This window comes from Callithrix jacchus, chromosome 8, assembly GCF_049354715.1.
Source record: "Callithrix jacchus isolate 240 chromosome 8, calJac240_pri, whole genome shotgun sequence".
NCBI lineage: Eukaryota > Metazoa > Chordata > Mammalia > Primates > Cebidae > Callithrix > Callithrix jacchus.
In genome coordinates, this window is record NC_133509.1 from 111,993,242 (window position 1) to 112,014,675 (window position 21,434).

At 49.4% G+C, this 21,434-nt stretch overlaps 1 protein-coding gene and 1 pseudogene across 1 annotated transcript in view; both read left to right on the top strand.

Moving 5' to 3' along the window:
• CIPC (CLOCK interacting pacemaker) overlaps nucleotides 1-21,434 on the top strand; it is a 110,336-nt gene that overhangs the window by 35,769 nt on the left and 53,133 nt on the right. The gene's annotated exons all lie outside the window — the stretch shown is intronic.
• On the top strand, nucleotides 17,074-17,728 carry LOC118144994 (small ribosomal subunit protein eS26 pseudogene; annotated as a pseudogene).

Consider the following 21,434-nt stretch of genomic DNA (forward strand, 5'->3'; position numbering starts at 1 on the left):
ATGTGGTATTCTCAGGGGCAACACAGCAGGGAAGACAAAGGAATACACATGTGCCAGATAAGGGGCTGTTGGTTGTTTTAGGGCCAACTATGAGGGCTCCCAGTGCTTTGTATCAAGAATGACTTCCTTTTATTTATTTATTTTTGAAGTGGAGTCTTGCTCTGTCACCAAGCTGGAGTACAGTGGCGCAATCTCGGCTCACTGCAACCTCCTCCGCCTGGGTTCAAGCGATTCCCCTGCCACAGCCTCTCGAGTAACTGGGATTACAGGCATGCATGAGCCACCACACCCAGCTAATTTTTTGTATTTTAGTAGAGACGGGGTTTCACCATGTTGGCCAGGATGGTCTCGATCTCCTGACTTTGTGATCTGCCCACCTCGGCCTCCCAAAGTGCTGGGATTACAGGCGTGAGCCACCTCCCTCCAAGAATGACTTCCTTTTTAAGGGTCTCTTGTAGTGAGAAAGAAATCAAGAGAAACCATAATTGGCTTGAGAGACTCAACATTGGCTTTGCCCACAGTTACTATTGAACACCACAGTAGAACTTGCTGGTAGCTGAGCACACGCAGGGCACAGCCACTAGACAGCGTGCTTATCCATCTCACTTCTTCCTCTTTCCAGCCATCCCGCCTCTCCATAATGTTTTTCACAAGATGATCAGAGACCCAGAGACCTGAAGAAAAAGGGGACAATGGGGATTGGAGGCCATAGGCTTTAGGGAAAGGTAGGGAGCAAAAAACAGAGCATTTGCAAAGCCCTGTCCCTGTTACTTTCCTCCCCAGTCTCCACCACCCAACTGGCATGTGAACTTCTTCCTGTATACAGCTCTGAGCAAAGCACCATATGGCAGTTTCATCAGGCCCACGGCCTGGTTTCCATCCAGCCCACTCTAATTTCCTCCCAGCCGTGGATCTGCAGAAGAACCCATCCTGTGGAAGGAGCTCGGAGGAAGAAAAAGAACAATAACAGTAAAGACGTACAGAGCACGAACCACAGCAGGGAGCTGTTCTGATCGTGTGTATGATGCGTGCAACAGCCCTAGCAATCATCACTATTAGCATCCCCATTTTATAGATGAAGAAACTGGGAGACAGATGTTCCGAGACATTCTCAAGGTCACATGGCTAGTGATGACAGAGCTGGGATGGGAGCCATGTTAACCATCAGATTTCGCTGACTCGCTGTCATAGGAAACCCAATCTTGACTAAACGATGTTGGCAGGAAGGGCTAAGAGCTTGGAAGAAGGGGTCCTCCTGATCTGGCTGGGACAGAGTGATGCCAGCAAAAAAGGGCAGTGAATCCATGAGGAGGGGAGGGGAGGGATGGGGTCAAGGCCTGGCTGACCTGACTCCAGCAAGCAGGGTCTGAGCTCCATAACTGGAGGTGTCAGGGAAGCATACAGAGGACTGGGAAGCAAGAAGATCCCTGGAGGGGCCCCTGCAGAGTAGTGGTCAGGGAGGGCTGGGGAGCCCCCAGGAGCCCTGGGAGCTTGTCCCTCTTTGGACTTCCTTCCGTGGCTAGGTTCTCTGCTCATCAGCAGTAAAGGGTAAGCATCCTCTCTGAACCCTGCGGAGCAGCAAGGCTGCACTGAGGCATCGTAGGAATGAGCGGCCCTGGGTGTGGAAGGACCTGGGTACGGGTCTCAGCTCCATATCTTCCAGCTGTGTGGCCAGGTCACACCTGTCACTCCCAAGTCTGTGAGCCTCATCTATAGGGCGGTCAAGGGATGTGAATAGGCTGAAGTATCAGGAAACCAACAGGGCTCCTCGCACAGAAGAGATGTATTGTCCATGATCATGCCCCCGGCCCCCATTCTTCCTTCTAGAACAAGAAAGAAGTAAAGGATCCCCGGGCAGTGGAGGCTGGACCCTTGGTAGGCTTGGCAGCCACACAATCTCTAGAATAGAAGGGCTCCTTCCACAGAGCAGAGTCCTAGAGGGTCATAGCTGTTGCCCTAGGCCTGGCAGGACAAGGGAGGCAGGGCCAGGCCAGATAGAGAGTTAGAGGACCCTAGGTTGGCACTGTGGACTGTCGTGCCCTGGCTCCTTTAGGATTCACAGGCCAGAGTGGTGGATATAGCCTAGTCCTCACTGCTGGAGACCCCACACCACAGTGGAGTCTGCACCAGGTGCACAGGCAGGAGGCAGAGCCATGCTTGCCCCTTTCTGGCTCCCTGGGATGCTAGAGGTAGCATCCTGCCAGCAAGCTGGTGGGTGCAAGAAGAAGGAGCTTTATTTAATGTAGCTACACCCCTTCTTCCCCCTCAGCTTTTGGGCTCCTTCCCCTGCTGCCGACCCACATGAGGGGCTTCTCACCCCAAGGCTCCCTGTATAGTGTCCCCTGGATGACCTGGCCACCAAAGTCCCACACTCAGATCACAAGGCCAGGATGTGCATAGGATGCTTTGGGCCTTCCAGTGCAGCAGGGACCTTTTGATGTGGGTCCAGGCAATGCCCAGCTCTCCTGCCTGGGGCTCCTTCTTGGAGAGTAAATGGGAAGGAACTTTGGAGGGAGCTGCTCTCTGCAGGAGATGATTAAAAAATGGGAATTTGGGGAGGGCCCTGATGGATGAGGGAGTCAGGCAACAAGCAAAGAAGAAAGGAGGGAAGTTTCTTTTTCTTTTTTTATTTTTACACATTATTTTTCCCTGCCTAGGGAAAAAAAGGTGAGCACAGAGGTAAAGAGAGAAGAAAAGTGAGCTGTGTGTGGTGGCTCACGCTTGTAATCTCAGCACTTTAGGAGGCCGAGGCAGGTGGATCACTTGAGGTCAGGAGTTTGAGACCAGCCTGGCCAATATGGTGAGACCCCATCTCTACTAAAAATACAAAAATTACCTGGGTGTGGTGGTGCATACCTGTAGTCCCAGCTACTCAGGAGGCAGAGGCGGGAGAATCGCTTGAACAGGGAGGTGAAGGGTGGAGTGGGCTGAGATCATGCCACTGCACTCCAGCCTGGGCAACAGAGCAAGACTCAGTTTCAAAAAAAAAAAAAGAAAAAGAAAAATGAAAGGTTTCTTTTGTGTCTAGTATCTCTGCTTTCCCCAGCAATAACCTATATGAGCAGTTTGCTCTGTATCATCCCAGACTATTTCTGGGCATTTACATGCATAATACATGCACATACCCAGGGGGACGATGTCAAGATCTTTGTCTCGCTTTGATTTTACATGAAGAGGATCGTGCTGACCACACTGCTTTGCAACTTTCCCCACAACTGTATATCCTGGACATTTTCTCATGTCAACAAATATAGAACATCCTCTTTTTTTTTTTTTTTTTTTTCTTTTTCTAGAGATGTGGTCTCACTCTGTTGCCCAGGCTGGAGTGCACTAGTGCAATCATAGCTCACTGCAACCTCAACCTCCTGGGCTCATGCAGTCCTCCTGCCTCAGCCTCATGAGTAGCTGGGACTACAGGTGTGCACCACGACACCTGGTGATCCTCATTCATTTTTTTTTTAACCTCTACCTAATATTCCATAAGTGGCTGTAACATGGTTGATTCAACCACGCTTCTCCCACTCAGGGTCCCAGCTCTAGGGGGCATGGGTCAAAAGATTTTCACGGTAAATGGTGCCTCTGCACAATTCCAGGGGATGCCATCCACACCCAGAATGCGGCAGCTCTGCCAGATGAACAGATAAGGCGGCTCCAGTTTCTGCCATGCAAACAATTCTGCACCGAGCATGCTCACCCGTCTCTTTGTGCACATGTGTGCATGGTTCTCCAGGCATTGATGCTTCAGGATGGAGCTGGCGGGGCATGCGTCCTACATTTCAGGGACCCTGCCATGGTGTGGGAGGACAGCCTAGGGTTCCTAAGCCCCCTCAGCCTCTGCTGAACCAGGTTGCCGAGCATACATCCATCATGTGGCTGCTGGCTGGGCCGCTGCTTCCAGGAAATCGATTGCAAAGACCTGCAATTGTCAGTGGCTCACACACTGGAGGCCATCCAGGGAGTAGATTAAATTGTGTGAGAAAATCGTACAGGGCTCAAGACTGATTATAATGGAGACTCCTTGGTGATCCTTCTGGAGAATTTAAAAGAACATAGGCAGACACACTCTCACCCTTGCTCACCCACCCACTAGCCCACCTGCCAGGAGCATAGCCCCCTCTGCCCTTGGAGAAGCCTTGCCTCATTAGCAGGCAGTGGGAGGCCTGGTCCGGGGCCCAGGCTGCCCGTGCACATGGCAAGGAGGCCAGCTGGGGCACCTGCTTCCCTGCAGCGTGGACCAGGTCGACCGTCAGGCTTTAGCTGCTCAAGGCCACTGAGCCCCCTTCTCCTCCATGCCAGCCCTCTTCTGCTTCCCCTGCAGGTATCACTGCAGCCCCTGCCTGCTCTGCACCCCAGGAGGAGTGGGACTGCTTCAAGGGCAGCCTGGAGGAAAGAGGCTTGGTGCGAACAAACACAACATGTTCCTTAACCAGGAAGGCGACTGGAGTCTTTACCTGGTTTCAAAGCAGTGAAGCCTAGAGGCCCCATCCCTTATTCTTTATTAGGATTGCCCTTTGACCCCAACCTCCCAGTTCCTTCCTCTCCAGATCCCCAGCCATGCATACCCCAATCTGGCCCTGCAAAGAATACCCAGCCACAGTTGTGAACTTGGGCAAACACATGAATTTTCTTTTTTTTTTTTTTGAGACAGAGTCTTGCTCTGTTGTCCAGGCTGGAGTGCAGTGGCGTGATCTCGGCTCACGGCAACCTCCGCCTTCCCGGTTCAAGTGATTCTCCTGCCTCAGCCTCTGGAGTAGCTGGGACTATAGGTATGCACCACCACACCCAGCTAATTTTTTTATTTTTAGTAGAGACGGGGTTACACCATGTTGTCCAGGCTGGTCTAAAACTCCTGACCTCATGATCTGTACACCTCAGCCTCCCAAAGTGCTAGGATTACAGGCGTGAGCCACTGCGCTCAGCCTTTTTATTTTTATTTTTTAAAAGACAGGGTTTTCCTCTGTCACTCATTCTAGAGTGCAGTAGTGTGATCATGGCTCACTACAGCCTTGACCTCCCCTGCTGAAGCAATCGTCTTGCCTCAGACTCCCATGTAGCTGGGACCACAGGTACACACTACCATGCCTGGCTAACTTTTGTATTTTTTGTAAAGATGGGGCTCTCTCACCATGTTGCCCAGGCTGATCTCGAACTCTTGGCCTCAAGCAATCCTCTCGACTCCCAAGGTGCTAGGATTAATAGGCTTGAACTCCCAGACATGAGCATGGTCAGCACATTCATTTTCTATACACAGCTGTCTCCCAGCTCTCCAGGCCAACTTACCTGGTGATAATACAAATAGCTAAGCTGCTGTGGACTGGGCAGTGTGCCACATGCTGTATGTATATTACTTACCTTACTTAGCTTTCAGAAACTCTATGAGGTGGGTACCACTATTATTTACAGGTGAGGAAATGGAGGCTCAGAGAGGTTACGTAACTTGACCCAGGCCACACCACTGGTAAGCGCCAGAGCCAGCCCCTAGAGCCTGTGTGCCGAGCCACTGTGCTACACTGACTCCCACTTAATTCTCTCTTCTGGGTTGTCCCAGACCAGGTTCAGCTGGCCAATTTCCCAAGGCCACCTCTCACAGCACCTGGAGCCTTGCAGGTTCCTGGAGGACCCTCACACCTCCTTCCTGCCCTTCTGATTCTCCAACTCCCTTTTTAGCAGACCCAGCCCCACTCTGGGGCACCCTGTCTTCCCAGGACCTCTCGTAACAGCCAGCCACTCTGGCTGCCAAGGACCATGGGACCCCTCTGGGTAGCGCCTCCCTACCTGGGCCCAGATGGGTATGGATTTCTTTCTGGGCATTGCCCTGGCCAGAAGGCGCGGTGGGAGAGGCAGGCCCACATTTCAGAGGGGCTTGCTGCCCCCATGTGGCACAAGGCTGTAGCAGCGGCAGCCTCCTCTCCCTCCCTCCTGCTGCCGCTCCTGGAGTCAAGGCCCTCTCAGGGGAAACGGAGGGAAGACGAAGGAGGAAAGGGAAGAGAAAGAGGAGAAGCAGGAGTGTGAGAGAAATGAGGAAGAAGGATGGGCTTGGGAAGAGGGAAGCCCTTCTGCATTACCCGGAAATGCAGCAACAACAGTAACAAAGCTAATGGTAAGAATAAGTTGAAAGGCAGCTGCCACGCAGCACTTGTTATAGCTTGTAGACTCTCATTTAATCCTGTCACTTACGTCAATCTGATTAGTAGCTATTATTAGTTTTTTTTTTTTCTTTTGAGATGCAGTTTTTCTCTGTCGCCCAGGCTGGAGCGCAGTGGTCTCGGCTCACTACAACCTCTGCAGCCCAGGTTAAAGCGATTCTCCTGCCTCATCCTCCCTAGCAGCTGGAATTACAGGCCACCATATCGGTTTTTTTGTATTTTTAGTAGAGATGGGGTTTCAGCATCTTGGTCAGGCTGGTCTTGAACTCCTGACCTCGTGATCCACCTGTCTCAGCCTCTCAAAGTGCTGGGAGTACAGGCGTGAGCCACCACATCTGACCGTTATTAGCTTTATAGGTGAGATCCAAGGCTCAATTATTTGTTCAAATGTCCCAGCTAGTAGGTGACAGAGCCCAGATGGAATCTGACCCCAGAACCCTAATCACAATGTGCCCCTGACTAGGAGAAGACAATTCTCTCCTGCAGCCCCTCTGCCTAGCCTCCAGGAGCTCCAACCACCAGCCACCTGCACCCTCCCTTACACATGGTTTTGCCCTCTGTTCTTCTCCCCTCCCCCGTCTCTCCAAGGTCCAATTGCTCAAGGTCATCCCAAGGGTCTATTGGCACTGGGTGTCCTTATTCTGTGCCTTGCTGGTCGCCAACCTTCCCCATCTGCCAAGGACTGATGCCCAGCCCATGCCCAGGTGCAGGTACCCAGGTCATTTTTGTGACTGAGTAAAGGGGGACAGAATGATGGGTTAAATTATCAATAGCATCAATGCAGGTGAAGTCTATTCACCTGTTAGCCTGAAAAAAAAAAGTCCCATTATATTGTTCCATTTTTTAAAAAAGGTTATAAAGCTGTGTACAGTAAGAAACATTTTATAAGTGAAACAAAAGTATCCTCTGTTTCTATGCAGAGAAAAAGGATATTTGCCAAGATGTTAACGGACTATTTTTGCTGTCTTGGCTTATTTTTGTTTTCTCTTTTTCAATGAACACCAATTAGTCATGTGATTTTAAAAAGCAATAAAAATAAACCAATCCCAGACGGATTGTACTTCTTCCTGTCCTCATTTCTACCCCGACAATTCTCCAAAAAAAAAATCACAGTGCCAGCTGGGCACAGTGGCTCATGCCTATAATCCCAGCACTTTGGGAGGCTGAGGCAGGTGGATCACAAGGTCAGGAGTTCAAGACCAGCCTGGCCAGTATAGTAAAACGCAATCTACTAAACATACAAAAATGAGCTGGGCGTGGTGGCGTGTGCCTGTAGTCCCAGTTATTCAGGAGGCTGAGGCAGAAGAATAGCTTGAACCTAGAAGGTGGAGGTTGCAGTGAGCCGAGATCACACCACTGCACTCCAGCCTGGGCAACAAAGTGAGACTCCATCTCAAAAAAAAAAAAAAAAAAAAAAACACAGTGCCACACACCCAGACCTTCCCCTCTCCCTCCTGTCATTCAACAACTCAGTTGGGTAGGGAGCATCCCAACCTACCCCAGGAAGCCTTCTCCTGACTGATGGGAGGAGTGAAGCCCACGCCCTGGGCGCCTTTCCTCACTGACCATGCCAGAGCCCTGGAGGACATGCCACAGCTGTCCATGGCATTACTCCTGTAGGTGATGCTGCCCTCTGAGGGCAAAGTGCTCTAGGACAGGTCCACCCTGCTCACGTGGATGTACAGCTCCAGGGGCAGTGGAACAATGCAAAATCCTCACTCTACTGCTGAGGTTACTATGGGCAGTGTCTTGGCAAAATGAAGAGTGAAGGGGAAGAAATCACAGAAGCTCCTGATCGTCCATGAAAGAAAAAGCAGTACCTCAGGACTGGACTATGCCAGTGCTTTCCATACGGCTCTGAAGAAACTGGGAAGGAGATGGGGACTGGCACTTCCTGGGCATCTACTATGTGCCTGCCCTCACAGATGTGATCTCACCCCTCATTACACCCTCCCATGGCACAGATGGTACAACTGAGTCACAGGAGGCACACATCCGTACCAGAGCATATGAGCCTTGGCTTCTTGTGTCTTTGCTGCTTAACATGGTGTCCTGGAAACGTCTCTGGATAGAGACATTGGTGTCAGCTGGCAGCATCTTCTCCTCCCCGTGTGGTACATTGCCCAGACTCCATGGAAAGCCAGCTCCTCCATTCTGGAGCAGAGCTAGGCACATTCCCAGAAGGCGGCTGCCTCTCCTGAGCCCTTGCTGGTTTAATGACAAAAGTTGCTAATTTCATCCTATCTGCCTTTAAAATAGCAGCCATTGGAAAGGAGTACCTAGAGAGCTGGACTGCAACCCAGCAGAACCTAAAGGGGCTTGTAATGTCACCCTGACCCCATCTTCAAATCACACTCCCTGCGGTGGCCATCCCTGGAGACCTACAAACAAAAGCTCCTGTTCTTGGCAACCCTCTTAAAGCAGAACAGATGCAGGAACTGGGAGGCAGAGGGCCATGGTGTTCTTCCAGCTCCGAGCCCAACCACCTGGGTCACCTTGGCTGAGCTACTCCTTCGTGTCCCCAGCCCTTCTACCCACACAGCATGATGGTGTAGAGAAGGGGTCCAAAGGGTGTTGCTGACGAATGCTCAGCCTCCTGGCGCTGTGTCTGCACTAAATGGAAGTCTGGTAACAAGTTCCACATCCCTGAGTATCTTGGTTTGGTTGTACTCAGTTGAAGCATGATCGATAGCGACGTCCCGTGGACACAATAGGTAACTGCATCAACTTGGACGGAAGCCACAGGATGACATCCAGCTTCCCTCATTACATGGAGAGGAGCTGATTGCGATTAATCACACTCATCACCTTACACAGGGAGCTGTCTTAGAGCTGGAAAAAAACAAAATCAGAAAAACAACCTTCAAGCCACAGATTTCTCTGCTATCCATCTCCAAATTACAGCTTTTTTGTTTAAATTTCTCTCTCTTCAAATATTGGCCTGATGGTGGGAAAGTAATGTCAATAACAATGTTAATAGTAGAAACATTTAATGGGCAGTTTACTCTTGCTGTGAATTTCACATGCATTATCTCATTTAATCTTCCCCAATCCAAGGAGGAATTTTTTTTTTTGAGACAGAGTCTTGCTCTGTCACCAGGAGTGAGGCTGGAGTGCAGTGGCGATCTTGGCTCACTGCAACCTCCGCCTCCCAGGTTCAAGCAATTCTCCTGCCTCAGCCTCCAGAGTAGCTGGGACTACAGGCACACACCACCATGCCCAGCTAATTTTTGTATTTTTAGTAGAGACGGGGTTTCACCATGTTGGCCAGGATGACCTCAATCTCTTGACCTCTTGATCCGCCCGCTTCAGCCTCCCAAAGTGCTGGGATTACAGGCGTGAGCCACCATGCCCTGCCAGAATATGTATATATATATATTTTTGAGACAGAGTTTTGCTGTTGTTGCCCAGGCTGGAGTGCACTGGCACGATCATGGGTCACTGCAACCTCCACCTCCCAGGTTCTAGCAATTCTCCAGCCTCAGCCTTCTGAGTAGCTGGGATTACAGGCATGTACCACCACACCCAGCTAATTTTATATTTTTAGTAGAGATGGGGTTTCTCCATGTTGGTCAGGCTGGTCTCGAACACCCAACCTCAGGTGATCCGCCTGCCTCAGCCTCCCAAAGTGCTGGGATTACAGGTGTGAGTCACCACGCCTGGCCAGAGGTACATGTTCTTATCCCCAATTTTCAGATAAAGAAGCTGAGATGTGGTACACAAAGAAAAGCTAAGTTTCAAACCTGGACAATCTGTCGTCAGCCTGTCTTAGTTCATTTTGTGTGCCATAACAGAATACCTGAGACTGGGGAACTTCTAAAGAAGAGAGGTTTATTCAGCTTACAGTTCTGTTGGCTGGGAAAATCAAGACGCATGGCCCCAGCACCTCCTCAGCCTCTGGTGAGGGCTGTAACATACAGGAGGTCAAAGCGGGAGTGGACACTGGCAAAGAAGGGGAAAGCCAAGGGGCATCCTGGCTTTATAACCACCCACTGTCTCGGGAACAAATCCGTTCCTGCAAGAATCCAGTCTTGCCAGAGTGAAAACTCACTCTCCACTGCGAGAGGGCCACCAAGCCATTCATAAGGGATCCGCCCCCATGACCCAGACACCTCCCACTAGGCCCCACCTCCCAACACCACACACTGAGAATCCAATTTCAACATGAGTTTAGGTGGACACAACCATATCCAAACCACAGTAGACTCTCTTCTCTTTCATCACCACTTTATTTTATTTATTTTTGAGATGGAGTTTCATTTTTGTTGCCCAGGCTGGAGTGCAATGGCCCAATCTTGGCTCACCGCAACCTCTGCCTCCTGGGTTCAAGTGATTCTCCTGCCTCAGCCTTCTAAGTAGCTGGTATTACAAGCATGCACTACCACACCTGGCTAATTTTGTATTTTTAGTAATGATGGGGTTTCTCCATGTTAGGCTGGTCTCGAACTCCTGACCTCAGGTGATCTACTTGCCTCAGCCTCCCAAAGTGCTGGGATTACAGGCGTGAGCCAGTGCACCGGGCCTAATCAGCACTTTATACAACTTCACTGCCTTTTGCGTCTACCTGGCCCACCCCATGCCATGGCAGTCCCTCCTTCCTAGGACACTGGAGAAAATTCCACTTCCTGGGATACTGGCTTGTCTTCCCCAGACTGAGTGCCTCTGAGTCACCCTCTGTGGCAACAAGGAGGGGGTGGATAGGAGGGGCTTTAGGGTTAGACAGGCCTGGGTTGGAGGCGCAGCTCTGTGCCTCAAGGTCACTAGCTGTGTGTCCTGGAGCTTGTTCTTGAACCTCACTTTTCTAGCTTGCCAAGTGTGGGGCATGATCCCTTGCCTTGAGAGGGTGTCATGAAGATTAGAGAAATCGCTGCTGAGTAGACACTCAAGAATTAAAGGCTGTTCTCATCTGCAAGATGTGCAATTTGACCTTGGGAGTGGCTGGCCTGGAGATTCCAGTAGGTGTCCTAAAGGCAGGTGGATCACCTGAGGTCGAGAGTTCGAGACCAGCCTGACCAAGGTAGAGAAACCCCATTTCTACTCATATACAAAATTAGTAGGACATGGTGGTGCATGACTATAATTCCAGCTACTCGGGAGGCTGAGGCAGGAAAATCACTTGAACCGGAGAGGCAGAGGTTGCAGTGAGCCGAGATTGCACCATTGCATTCCAGCCTGGGCAACAGAGCAAAACTCCATCTAAAAAAAAAAAAAAAAGTGCTAGGTTTCAGATGGAGGAGAAGGCCAGCCTCCTTGCTCTGAGGCTTATGATGTTTCAGAGGGTCCTGCTGATACATCAGGGTTCAAAGGATCTCCAAAGGGAGTTATTCAGCTAAGATGGCAGAGCAGAAGCAAGTTCCTAGAACTTTGTACCCTGCCTTTCCATAGAGAAATCATTATCCAAAGAAGAGTTCCCAGCAGGATTCAAGTCCCTGCCTCCGTATCTTCAGAGGCCCTGGTACCATGAGCCAGCCTCTGTGTAGCTCAGGAAGCACAAATTCAAGACCGGAAGTGGGGTGTCTGGCTCCTAGTTCCAGCTCTACCTCCCACTGTTCTTGCAGACTGTAGAACTTGGTTCGCTTCCTGCCTCTTCAGGGCCACACCACCGAAGGCTTCTCCTCTCGGTGCCTCAATGATGTCTCTCTTTTCCCTTCTCTGCAAATCAGTGCTGTCCTTTTTGCCCATAGTGCTCTACTAGCAGAGACCATAATGGCCACTGGTTTAAAACAGGACTGTTTGTTTCTATAGCCCCAGTCTCTATTATAGCATCTGACACATAGAAGGTGCTCACTGGTGAAAGAGTAAGTGGGACAACTCACTATAAATGGCTGTGGAGCCCATGGCTGGAAATATCCCCAGAGAGAATAGCACTGGAGCCCCTAACCATTCCAAGTAATGTTTAAGAATTAAAACATGGAACTCTTTCTGTTCCAGGTTACACTGAGGCCCCAGTATGATAGTTATCAATTACTACATAACAGATTACCTCAAAATTTAGCAGCTTAAAACAATAAACATTTATTATCTCATCGTTTCTCTTGGTCAGGAATTGGGAAATGGCTTGGCTGGGTGTTGTGGCTTAGGGTTCTCAGGAGGTTGCAGTCAAAATGTCAAGTAGGGAGGCAAGCATCTGAAGGCTTGACTAGGGCCGTAGGATCTGCTTCTAAGATGGCACATTGGCATGGCTGTCAAGTTGGTGCTGGCTGTCGGCAGGAGGCCTGAGTTCCTTGCCATGTGGACCTCTCCACAGACCGCCCTGAGTAGCTTCATGACATGGCAGTTGACTTCCCCCAGAATGAGTGGCTCAAGAGAGAGCAGGGAGGTCACCATGTCTCCTCTGGCCGTATTAGATCCACAGGGCTGCTGCATCCAGGTGCCACAAGCAAGATGACTTAAAACAACAGAAATTTGCTCTTTCACAATTCTGGAGGCCAGAAGTATGAAACTCCGTCGTCAGCAGGGTCAGAATGGTGGCACATGGAAGGTGCTCATCGGTGAAAGAATAAGCGGGAAAGAATAAATCATTCCTTGCCTCTTCCAGCTTCTGATGGCCGCAGATGTTTCCTGGCCGGTGTCTGCGTCACTCCAATCTCTGCCTCCAGCATCACGCGGCCCTCTCCCTTGTGTGTCTATCCTGTGTCTCTCTCTCTCCTTATGAGGACACCAGTCATTGGATGTAGGGCCCACTCTAGTCAAGAGCGACCCTTGATTACAACTGCAAAGACTCTTTCCAAAAAGGTCACATTTATAAGTCCTCGGGGTTAGGGCTGCAACATATCTTTTGGGGGAACATCATTCAACACACAACAATGACCTCACCTCAGAAGATGCATGCCATCGGCTCTGCAATAGCAGGTGACTATAAGGGTCGGCCCTGTTCAGGGAGGGAGGAGAACAATGATGTGAATACCAGGAGGTGGTGACAATGAGGGGCCGTCATGGAAGCAGGCTACCACAATATCAGCGAGCAAACTGAACTCGAGACAGACTCGTATGTAGTACGTACAAAGGAAATAATGGGGAACCAGCTGCACAGCCTCAGGGCCCTCAGCCTACCAACAATATAAAGAGTGTGGACAATGGGGAGAGTTTGGAAATAGAAACTTCCAGAGAGGGCAAAGCTACGCTGTAGGCTACCCCACCAAGGAGTCAGGGCGCCACCACTTTCAACTCAAGCCTAGTGATGGGGGCCTCCATGCAGCCACGTGGAGCTGTGCGCCCCCACGGGACTGTGCCAGGAGGGGCTGCATTAGAATGAGTGAAGGGGCTGTGTGAGTTCTGTTGAGTTCTCCCCATGGGCCGGATATGGATCAGACTGGACCATGGCAGCAGAGAGGGCCAAAGTGGGGGCCATTTTAAGTCCTGTGGTGCCTCTGAGAAGGGGAAAGGGATGTCAGCAGGAAGAAGTTAGAAGAGGATGCTGGATTTCTGGGGGTTGAAGATGCAGTCATAGCCATCGCTGAAATGGAGGTGCAAAGCCGGGAACTTCAGGACAGAACTTTAGAGATGAGAACTTCTTTTTTTTTTTTTTTTTTTTTTTTTTTGAGACAGGGTCTCACTCTATTGCCCAAGCTGAAGTCCAGTGGCACAATCTTGACTCACTGCAACCTCCGCCTCCTGGTTTCAAGCAATCCTCCTGCCTCAGCCTCCCAAGTAGCTAGGGCTACAGGCATACACCACCACCCCCAACTAACTTTTGCATTTTTGGTAGAGACAGGGTTTAGCCATGTTGCTCAGGCTGGTCTAGAACTCCTGGGCTCAAGTGACCCACCCACCTTGGCGTCTCAAAGTGCTGGGATTATAGGCATGAGCCACTACTCCCAGCCAAGATGAAAACTTCTTTATTTGTTTTTAGATGAAGTTTCACTCTTGTTGCCCAGGCTGGAGTGCAGTGGCATGATCTCGGCTCACCCCCAACCTCCGCCTCCCGAGTTCAAACGATTCTCCTGTCTCAGCTTCCCGAGTAGCTGGGCTTATAGGCATGCGCCACTATGCCCAGCTAACTTTTTTGTATTTGCAGTAGAGGCAGGGTTTCTCCATGTTGGTCAGGCTGGTCTCAAACTTGTGACCTCAGGTGATCTGCCCACCTTGGCATCCCAAAGTGCTGGGATTAAGGCATGAGCCACCACACCTGGCAACTTCTGTTATCTTTCTAGTGCACCATCTTACCACCTTGGTTTGTAGTTTTATTTCAGTAGGGCTAGATCCTAATAAGAATCTTTCTGGAAATTAAATATGCTCTTGGATCAGATGACATCCCTGGCATAGATATTTTTAAGACCACTGGAAAGATCCACCCAGTCTTTAGTTCCAGAGAACTCTCCAGGAAGAGCATTCACCATCTGCCACACCCAGAGCTGGCAATCAATCATACAGTCAAGTAAAAACTGCCCTATTCCCCTGCCCCCCATCCGTTTCCCTGCATCCTCACCCACCACTTCCACTTAGACTCTGAAAGCAACCAGCAAGTGGGAAGAGGGGTATTCAGGTGAGAACAGCCCACCATGCCCAGCCCCTGGCAGCTGGCAGCCCCCGACTAAGGCCTTAACTAGGGCAGGAGGAAGAGGATTTCTTTGAAGAAAGATGAAAGTATCATTTAATATCTTTGGCTGCTTTCAATCTCTAAGTCGATAGTGGATTTTGTGACATAAAATGAGCATCCCTAAGCATGACCAGAAGAGACTCAGGGTCGGCTGAGCTCTCAGCCAGGGGAAGGGGAGAAGCTTCCCTTGCCGAATAGCTCAAATGCACAGTGAGAGCCAAAACTGATTGAGTCGCATGTTTGTTCCATCCCACATTCAAGGCATTGGTGTCACTGAACTAAGCCAAAGGGTTGGTTTCACTGAACCCATGCCCCCAAGGGGATCTGGGCCTTATATTTCTTACCCCCTCATGCTCTCCACCATGGCAGAGCATTGACCCACAGGGAGGTTCCTGAAGAAAATCCCTTCTCAGCTTTTGTGCAGAACTGAAGAATGTTTACTATTTTTTCCTTCCTCTGTCTGGAAATGACACAAAGAATAACAACAACAACAACAACAACAAAAGAATGTCTTGTCCCTGTGCAAAATACACCCACGCCCTCTGAATTCTTCCCCCGTGTTGGCCTGACTTCACCCTGGGATGGGGAAACTTCATCCTGGGAGGATATAGCGGACCTGGGAACAAAAGTTGTGTTTTTGAAAGCTTTGTGCAAAGTCAACTAAATAGGGGAGGGGTCTGGGCAAGGACAGAAGAAAGCGAAAGGGGGCAGGGTGGGAACAGTTCTGCTAAACCAAAAAATTCCCCAGGAATGATGGCACTGTGGTGCTCTGATAAGTCCTTTAAATGTCTTATTAATTACTGGAGTAAACGTTTGGCTACCTCTGAGTCTCCCCTCTCTCACTGTCCTTGCCCAAGCTTGGGACTAGCTCTTTTTTTGAGTCAGGTTTGGGCTGGGCACAGTGGCTCACTCCTGTAATCCCAGCACTTTGGGAGGCTGAGGCAGGAGGATCACTTGAGGCCAGGAGCTTGATACCAGCCTGGCAACATAGCGAGACCTCATCTCTATAAATTAAAAAAAAAGTTAGCTTGGCATGCTGGTGAGCCTCTGTGGTCCCTGCTACTCAGGAATCTGAGGCAGGAGGATTGCTTGAGCCCAGGCAGCGGAGGTTGCAGTGAGCTGTGATTGCACTACTGCATTCTAGCCTGGGTGATAGAGCAAGACCCTAACTCAAGAAAATAAAAAAAAGAGTCAGGGTTTGTAAAGAAGGTTGCCCCTTGAGAGAAGGCACCAGAACAAGGCAGAAGCTGGGGGTATGGAGAGTCCCGAGTCTGCAGAGCATGGGACTTCTGTCAGAGATCCACCAGCCATGTTCCAGCTCCTAGCAAGGACCTGGCTGAGCAGAGGTGAGAATGTGGAGGTGAGCCTGGAAAACATGCAGAGGATTCCAGACATATTCCACAGTCAGAGCTTCTGGAAAGCCCACCTTCTCTAGACAGAGGTTTTGAGGAATAGACGTCCTGATTCTCTGTATTATTACAGCACAAAGCATTTATCTTGCTGACAATGACAGTGACATTTCAGGACCAAACAAGCTTAGTTTTTCACAGCCTATAGGAGAGAAGGCTCTTAACACTCTTTATTTTATTTATTTATTTATTTATTTAGATGGAGTCTTGCTCTGTCATCTAGGCTGGAGTGCAGTGACACGATCTCAGCTCACTGCAACCTCTACCTCCCAGGTTCAAGCAATTCTTCTGCCTCAGCCTCCCCAGTAGCTGGGACTACAAATGTGTGCTACCACACCCAGCTTTTTTTTAAAATTTATTTTTAGTAGATACTGGGTTTCACCACATTGGCCAGGCTGGTGTCGAACTCCTGACTTCAGATGATCCACCTGTCACGGCCTCCCAAAGTGCTGAGATTACAGGCATGAACCACTGCACCCAAGCCCTAGCAGTCTTTAAAACCCCTTTCCTTAAGGGTTTCAGATGCTAGGCCCTAAATGCAATCTTGTCACCAGGCCACCCCTTTCTCCGGCTTTCCCTGACCCTGGTGCCCAGAGCTGTCACGATCCTCCACCAGGCAATGACAGCACTCTCTGATCAGTTTCACCAGATAGCCTAATTGTAGCTTCACTGAGAACCCCGGTGATGTCACTTTGCCCGGACCTGACAAGCCCAGGAGAGTCTGAGGGTGTGACCTTCCCTGGTGAGAACACACCCACTCCAGGGGTTCTCATTGTCTCACAGCATGCTTGCCCTGGGAGTAACTCCAGCCTGTCTGAGCTCCTCGTGGGGTTACTAGGGTGATGTGGGCTGACCAGCCCTGCGTCTTCCCATGCCTGAGACTTATGAGGAAAAAACATGAAGTGCTTTTTTTTTTTTGCAGTCCCAGCAAAAGTCTCATTGCACTTAACCGGCTCTGACTTGAACATGAATTCATCATCAAGCAAAACACCAAGGCTGGGGAATGTGATGGCCTAAGTGGCAGGCTGTAGTGACAGAACCACTTCTGTATCTGGGAGCAGAGTCAACTCTGTGGGACATCAAGAATGGGAAAGTGGGTCTCTCTGTGGTCTGTGCCTCCAAGATGACAAAGAAAGGAAGGAACGGTGGTCGTGCCAAAGATGGCCACGGCCATGTGCAGCCTATCCACTGCACGAACTGTGCCTCATGCATGCCCAAGGACAAGGCCACTAAGAAATTTGTCATTCGAAAAGTAGTGGAGGCCGCAGCAGTCAGGGACATTTCTGAAGCGAACGTCTTCGATTCCTATGTGCTTCCTAAGCTGTATATGAAGCTGTGTTACTATGTGAGTTGTGCAGTTCACAGCAAAGTCATCAGGAATTGATCTTGGGAAGCCCACAAGGACCTAACACCTTCACCCCAATTTAGACCTGTGGGTGCTGCCCCACGACCCCCACTAAAACCCATCCCCCACCAAAACCCATGTAAGGAGCTGAGTCCTTAAAGACTGAAGACAGACTATTCTCTGGGGAAAAATAAAATGGAAATTGCACTTAAAAAATGGGAAAGTGGGGTTCCCAAGAGGAAAGTCAGTATAGTACCACTAGGAGGCAGGGGAAAGGATTCTTGATGGCAAAAAGCAATACATAGTGACCACAGTCTTTTTGATTTTATTTATTTATTTTTTTGAGACAGGGTCTCACTCTGTCGCCCAGGCTGGAGTGCAGTGTGAGATCTCAGCTTACTACAGCCTCAACCTCCTAGGCTCAAAGAATCCTCCCACTCAGCCTCCAGAGTACCTGGAATTATAAGTATGCATTATTACACCTGGCTACTATTTGTATTTTTAGTAGAGATGGAGTCTCACCATGTTGCTCAGGTTGGTCTGGAACTCCTGGATTCAAGTGATCCATTCACCTCGGCCTCTTGAAGTGCTGGAGTTATAGGTGTGAGCCACTGATAACTACCACAGTATTTATACCAAAAAGAAGCTCACTCTTAAATTGACTAAGGTGAGAGCTAAAAGTTTAAGGAAGGCTTTGCCGAGTGGTAGTATAATACTTGTGCCATGATTGTCCAAATCAACCTCCAGGTGACAAACAAAAACTCTCTCAGGTGTCTCTAGGACAAACTAGCATCTGAGATGCTTCATTCAGATGGATCTCTAAAATGGAGACTAACAGAGTTTCATCAAGATTTTTCCTCCCCTTTTTTTCACTGTAACATATATGTAGTTAGGTTTATAGTTGTCCAGCTGGAGATAGCATTTCCCAACTTTACTTGCAGTTCAAATCTTAGCACATGTGAGTCCTAGCCCTAGAGTGAGAAGTCACTTGGGGGACATCTTGCAGTTAGGTGTGACTACACGACTAAGTTTGCACTATATGGGCAGAAGAGATGACTACACCTAGGCCTTAAGAGAGTGGACATGCAGCAGGCTGAGGCACAAGAATTGCTTGAACTCAGGAGGCAGAGGTTGCAGTAAGCTGAGATCATGCCACTGCACTCCAGCCTGGGTGACAGACTGAGACTCAGTCTCAAAAAAAAAGGTAGTGGGCATGTCTCATCTGTATTCTTTCTCCTTCCCTTGAACCAGAACATGATCTTACCTGAGACCTAGCTTTGCCATGCAAGTAAAAATGATGCCTAAGAGATAACAGGAAAATGCAAAGAACCTGGATCCCAGAATGACTGTGTGGAGCAGAGTATCCTGCCAATCTGCAATGAATACCACAAGTGAGAAAGAAAGAAATTTGTCTTTTCTGAGTGACTAAATGTTGCATTTCATCTATTCTCAGATCCACGTTTTTAATGTATTCTAATATCTTTGAAATCCATGGTACTGTTGGCCAAGTAGTGGAGAAGGCCACCCTTAAGATATGCTAGACCCCAGGAAAATGTTTTCCCTGGAACTTCTTCTGTTTATATAAACAAATTAATCCTAGCACTTTGGGAGGCTGAGGCAGAAGGACTGTTTGAGCCCAGGAGTCTGAGGATGCAGTAAGCCATGTTCACACCACTACACTCCAGCCTGGGCATCAGAGCAATGCCCTGTCTCAAAAAAGTATAATAATAAAAATAAACAAATTAGGCCTGTGTGGTTGCTCATACCTGTGATCCCAGCACTTTGGGAGGCCAAGGTGGGTGGATTGCTTGAGCCCAGGAGTTTGAGACCAACCTGGGGAACATGGCAAAACCCTATCTCTACTAAAAACACAAAAAATTAGCCAGGCATGGTGGTACGTACCTGTAGTCCCAGCTACTTGAGAGGCTGAGGGACAAGAATCTGCTCCAGGAGGCAGAGGTTGCGGTGAGTCAAGATCGTGCTCTGGTACTCCAGCCTGGCCAACAGAGTAAGACTCTGTTTCAAAAAAAAATAAAATAAAATAAACAAATTATTTTAAAATTAATACATTGCAAAATTCATAGATCCTTGTGAAGTATAGTGATTTATCATGGAAGATTTAGAATAATGGGTAAAGAAGAGCTACTCATGTATTTACTTGTTTATGTTGTAATCAATGCACATGAATATTTTTTTATATCTGCCAGGCATCATTTCTTCCTATTTTGATCTAGTAACTATCTCTTCATAACTTCATATCTCCCACCATAAGAAAACAAGAGCAACAGATTCTTATGTTGGTTCAATACAGGACAAATAATATTATTCTTTTAAGAACACTATGCCAGGAGGCTGAGGCAGGAGAATTGCCTGAACCCAGGAGGTGGAGGTTGCGGTGAGCCGAGATCGCGCCATTGCACTCCAGCCTGGGTAATAAGAGCGAAACTCCATCTCAAAAAAAAAAGAACACTATGCCAACGTTCTATTTCAGCCTTTACTTGCCTTTGTGGCATGCTATCATTTGATGTTTATTGAAGCTTTGTCTCCATTCTAGAAATTGCAGGTTGTGTGGAAGTGACGTTTTGTGTTCTTTTAATAGAGATCCTGTGTTTCCGGTCCCAGTTTCCCTCTGTGGCTAAAGCTAATGTTGAAACAGGGGTGTTTAAACAAGTAGCAGTGGTAACAAAACACTTTGGCTTTAAACTTAGAATATACTTATACCACAAGAGCTAGTTTTTTTAATTTGTTTTTGAGTGAAAGTCTCACTCTGTCGCCCAGGCTGGAGTGTGGTGGTGGCTCACTGCAACCTCCGCCTCCCTAGTTCAAGCAATTCTCCTGCCTCAGCCTCCCAAGTAGCTGGGTCTACAGGCGGGTGCCACCATGTTCGGCTAATTTTGTGTATTTTTAGCAAAGACGGGGTTTCATCATGTTAGCCATATGGTCTTGAACTCCTGACCTCGTGATCCGCTGGCCTTGGCCTCCAAAAGTGCTGGGATTACAGGCGTGACCCAACGTGCCCGGCAAAAAAAAAAAAAAAAAATGTTTTTTTAACTCCTTTTACTACTCGTTCAAACCTTAGTACATGTGGGTCCCAGCCCTGGAGTAGTCACTTGGGGGACACCAGGTCACCAGCAGTACCTCCTGTGGCCACTGGCTGGCTCTAAAACTCAGTTTTTTATTTTTGAGACAAAGCCTCCTCTGTCGCCCAGGCTGGAGTGCAGTGGGGCAAATATATCTCACTGCAACATCCACCTCCCAGTCTCAAGTGATCCTCCCACCTCAGCCTCACAAGCAGCTGGGACTACAGGCACGCACTACCCCTCCTGGCTAATTTCTGTATGTTTTGTAGAGATGAGGTTTTGCCATGTTGGCCAGGCTGGTTTTGAACTCCTGGGCCCAAGAGATTCTCCTGCCTCCCAAAGTACTGGGATTAGAGGCATGAGCCGCTGCACCCAGCCAGTTTCTACAGTTTCTCTCACCAAGTGAAGAAGGTGTAAAGTGAGCTGCTGACTGCTTTTCCAGCCCTTAGGCAGGCCCCGCCACTTTCAGGTCAGCGTCCTGTGCTGCTGTGCGTCCAGTCAACACGGAGGAGGGTCTTCTACCCGTGTTCCCCAAAGCTGACCCAAGGGACCCAAGGCCGGCTGCAGCTGCACAGGTGCAGTGGGAAGTCCTTGCCTGTGGAGCCCCCACCTTGGCCCTGCCCTGGGCACTGCAGGTTCTGGGGGTGCTCTGCCCTCATCCACCAGAGATGCAAGGCCCACGGACCCACCCGCGTGATGCCTCGAGTAGTGGAAGTCACTGCAACGATGGCAGTTTGACCTCGGGGTGGGGGCAGGCATCCGGGAAGAGGATGATGGGAAGAGCTTGGGAGCAGAGGGATGCCACAGAAGAGCATGGGAGCACATGTGGCCAGCCTGGGGGAAATGAGGGGTGGCAGGATTCCCTTTCCCCTCAGGGCCAGCACCTTCCCCTCAAAGGCTGCCGGAGACCACAAG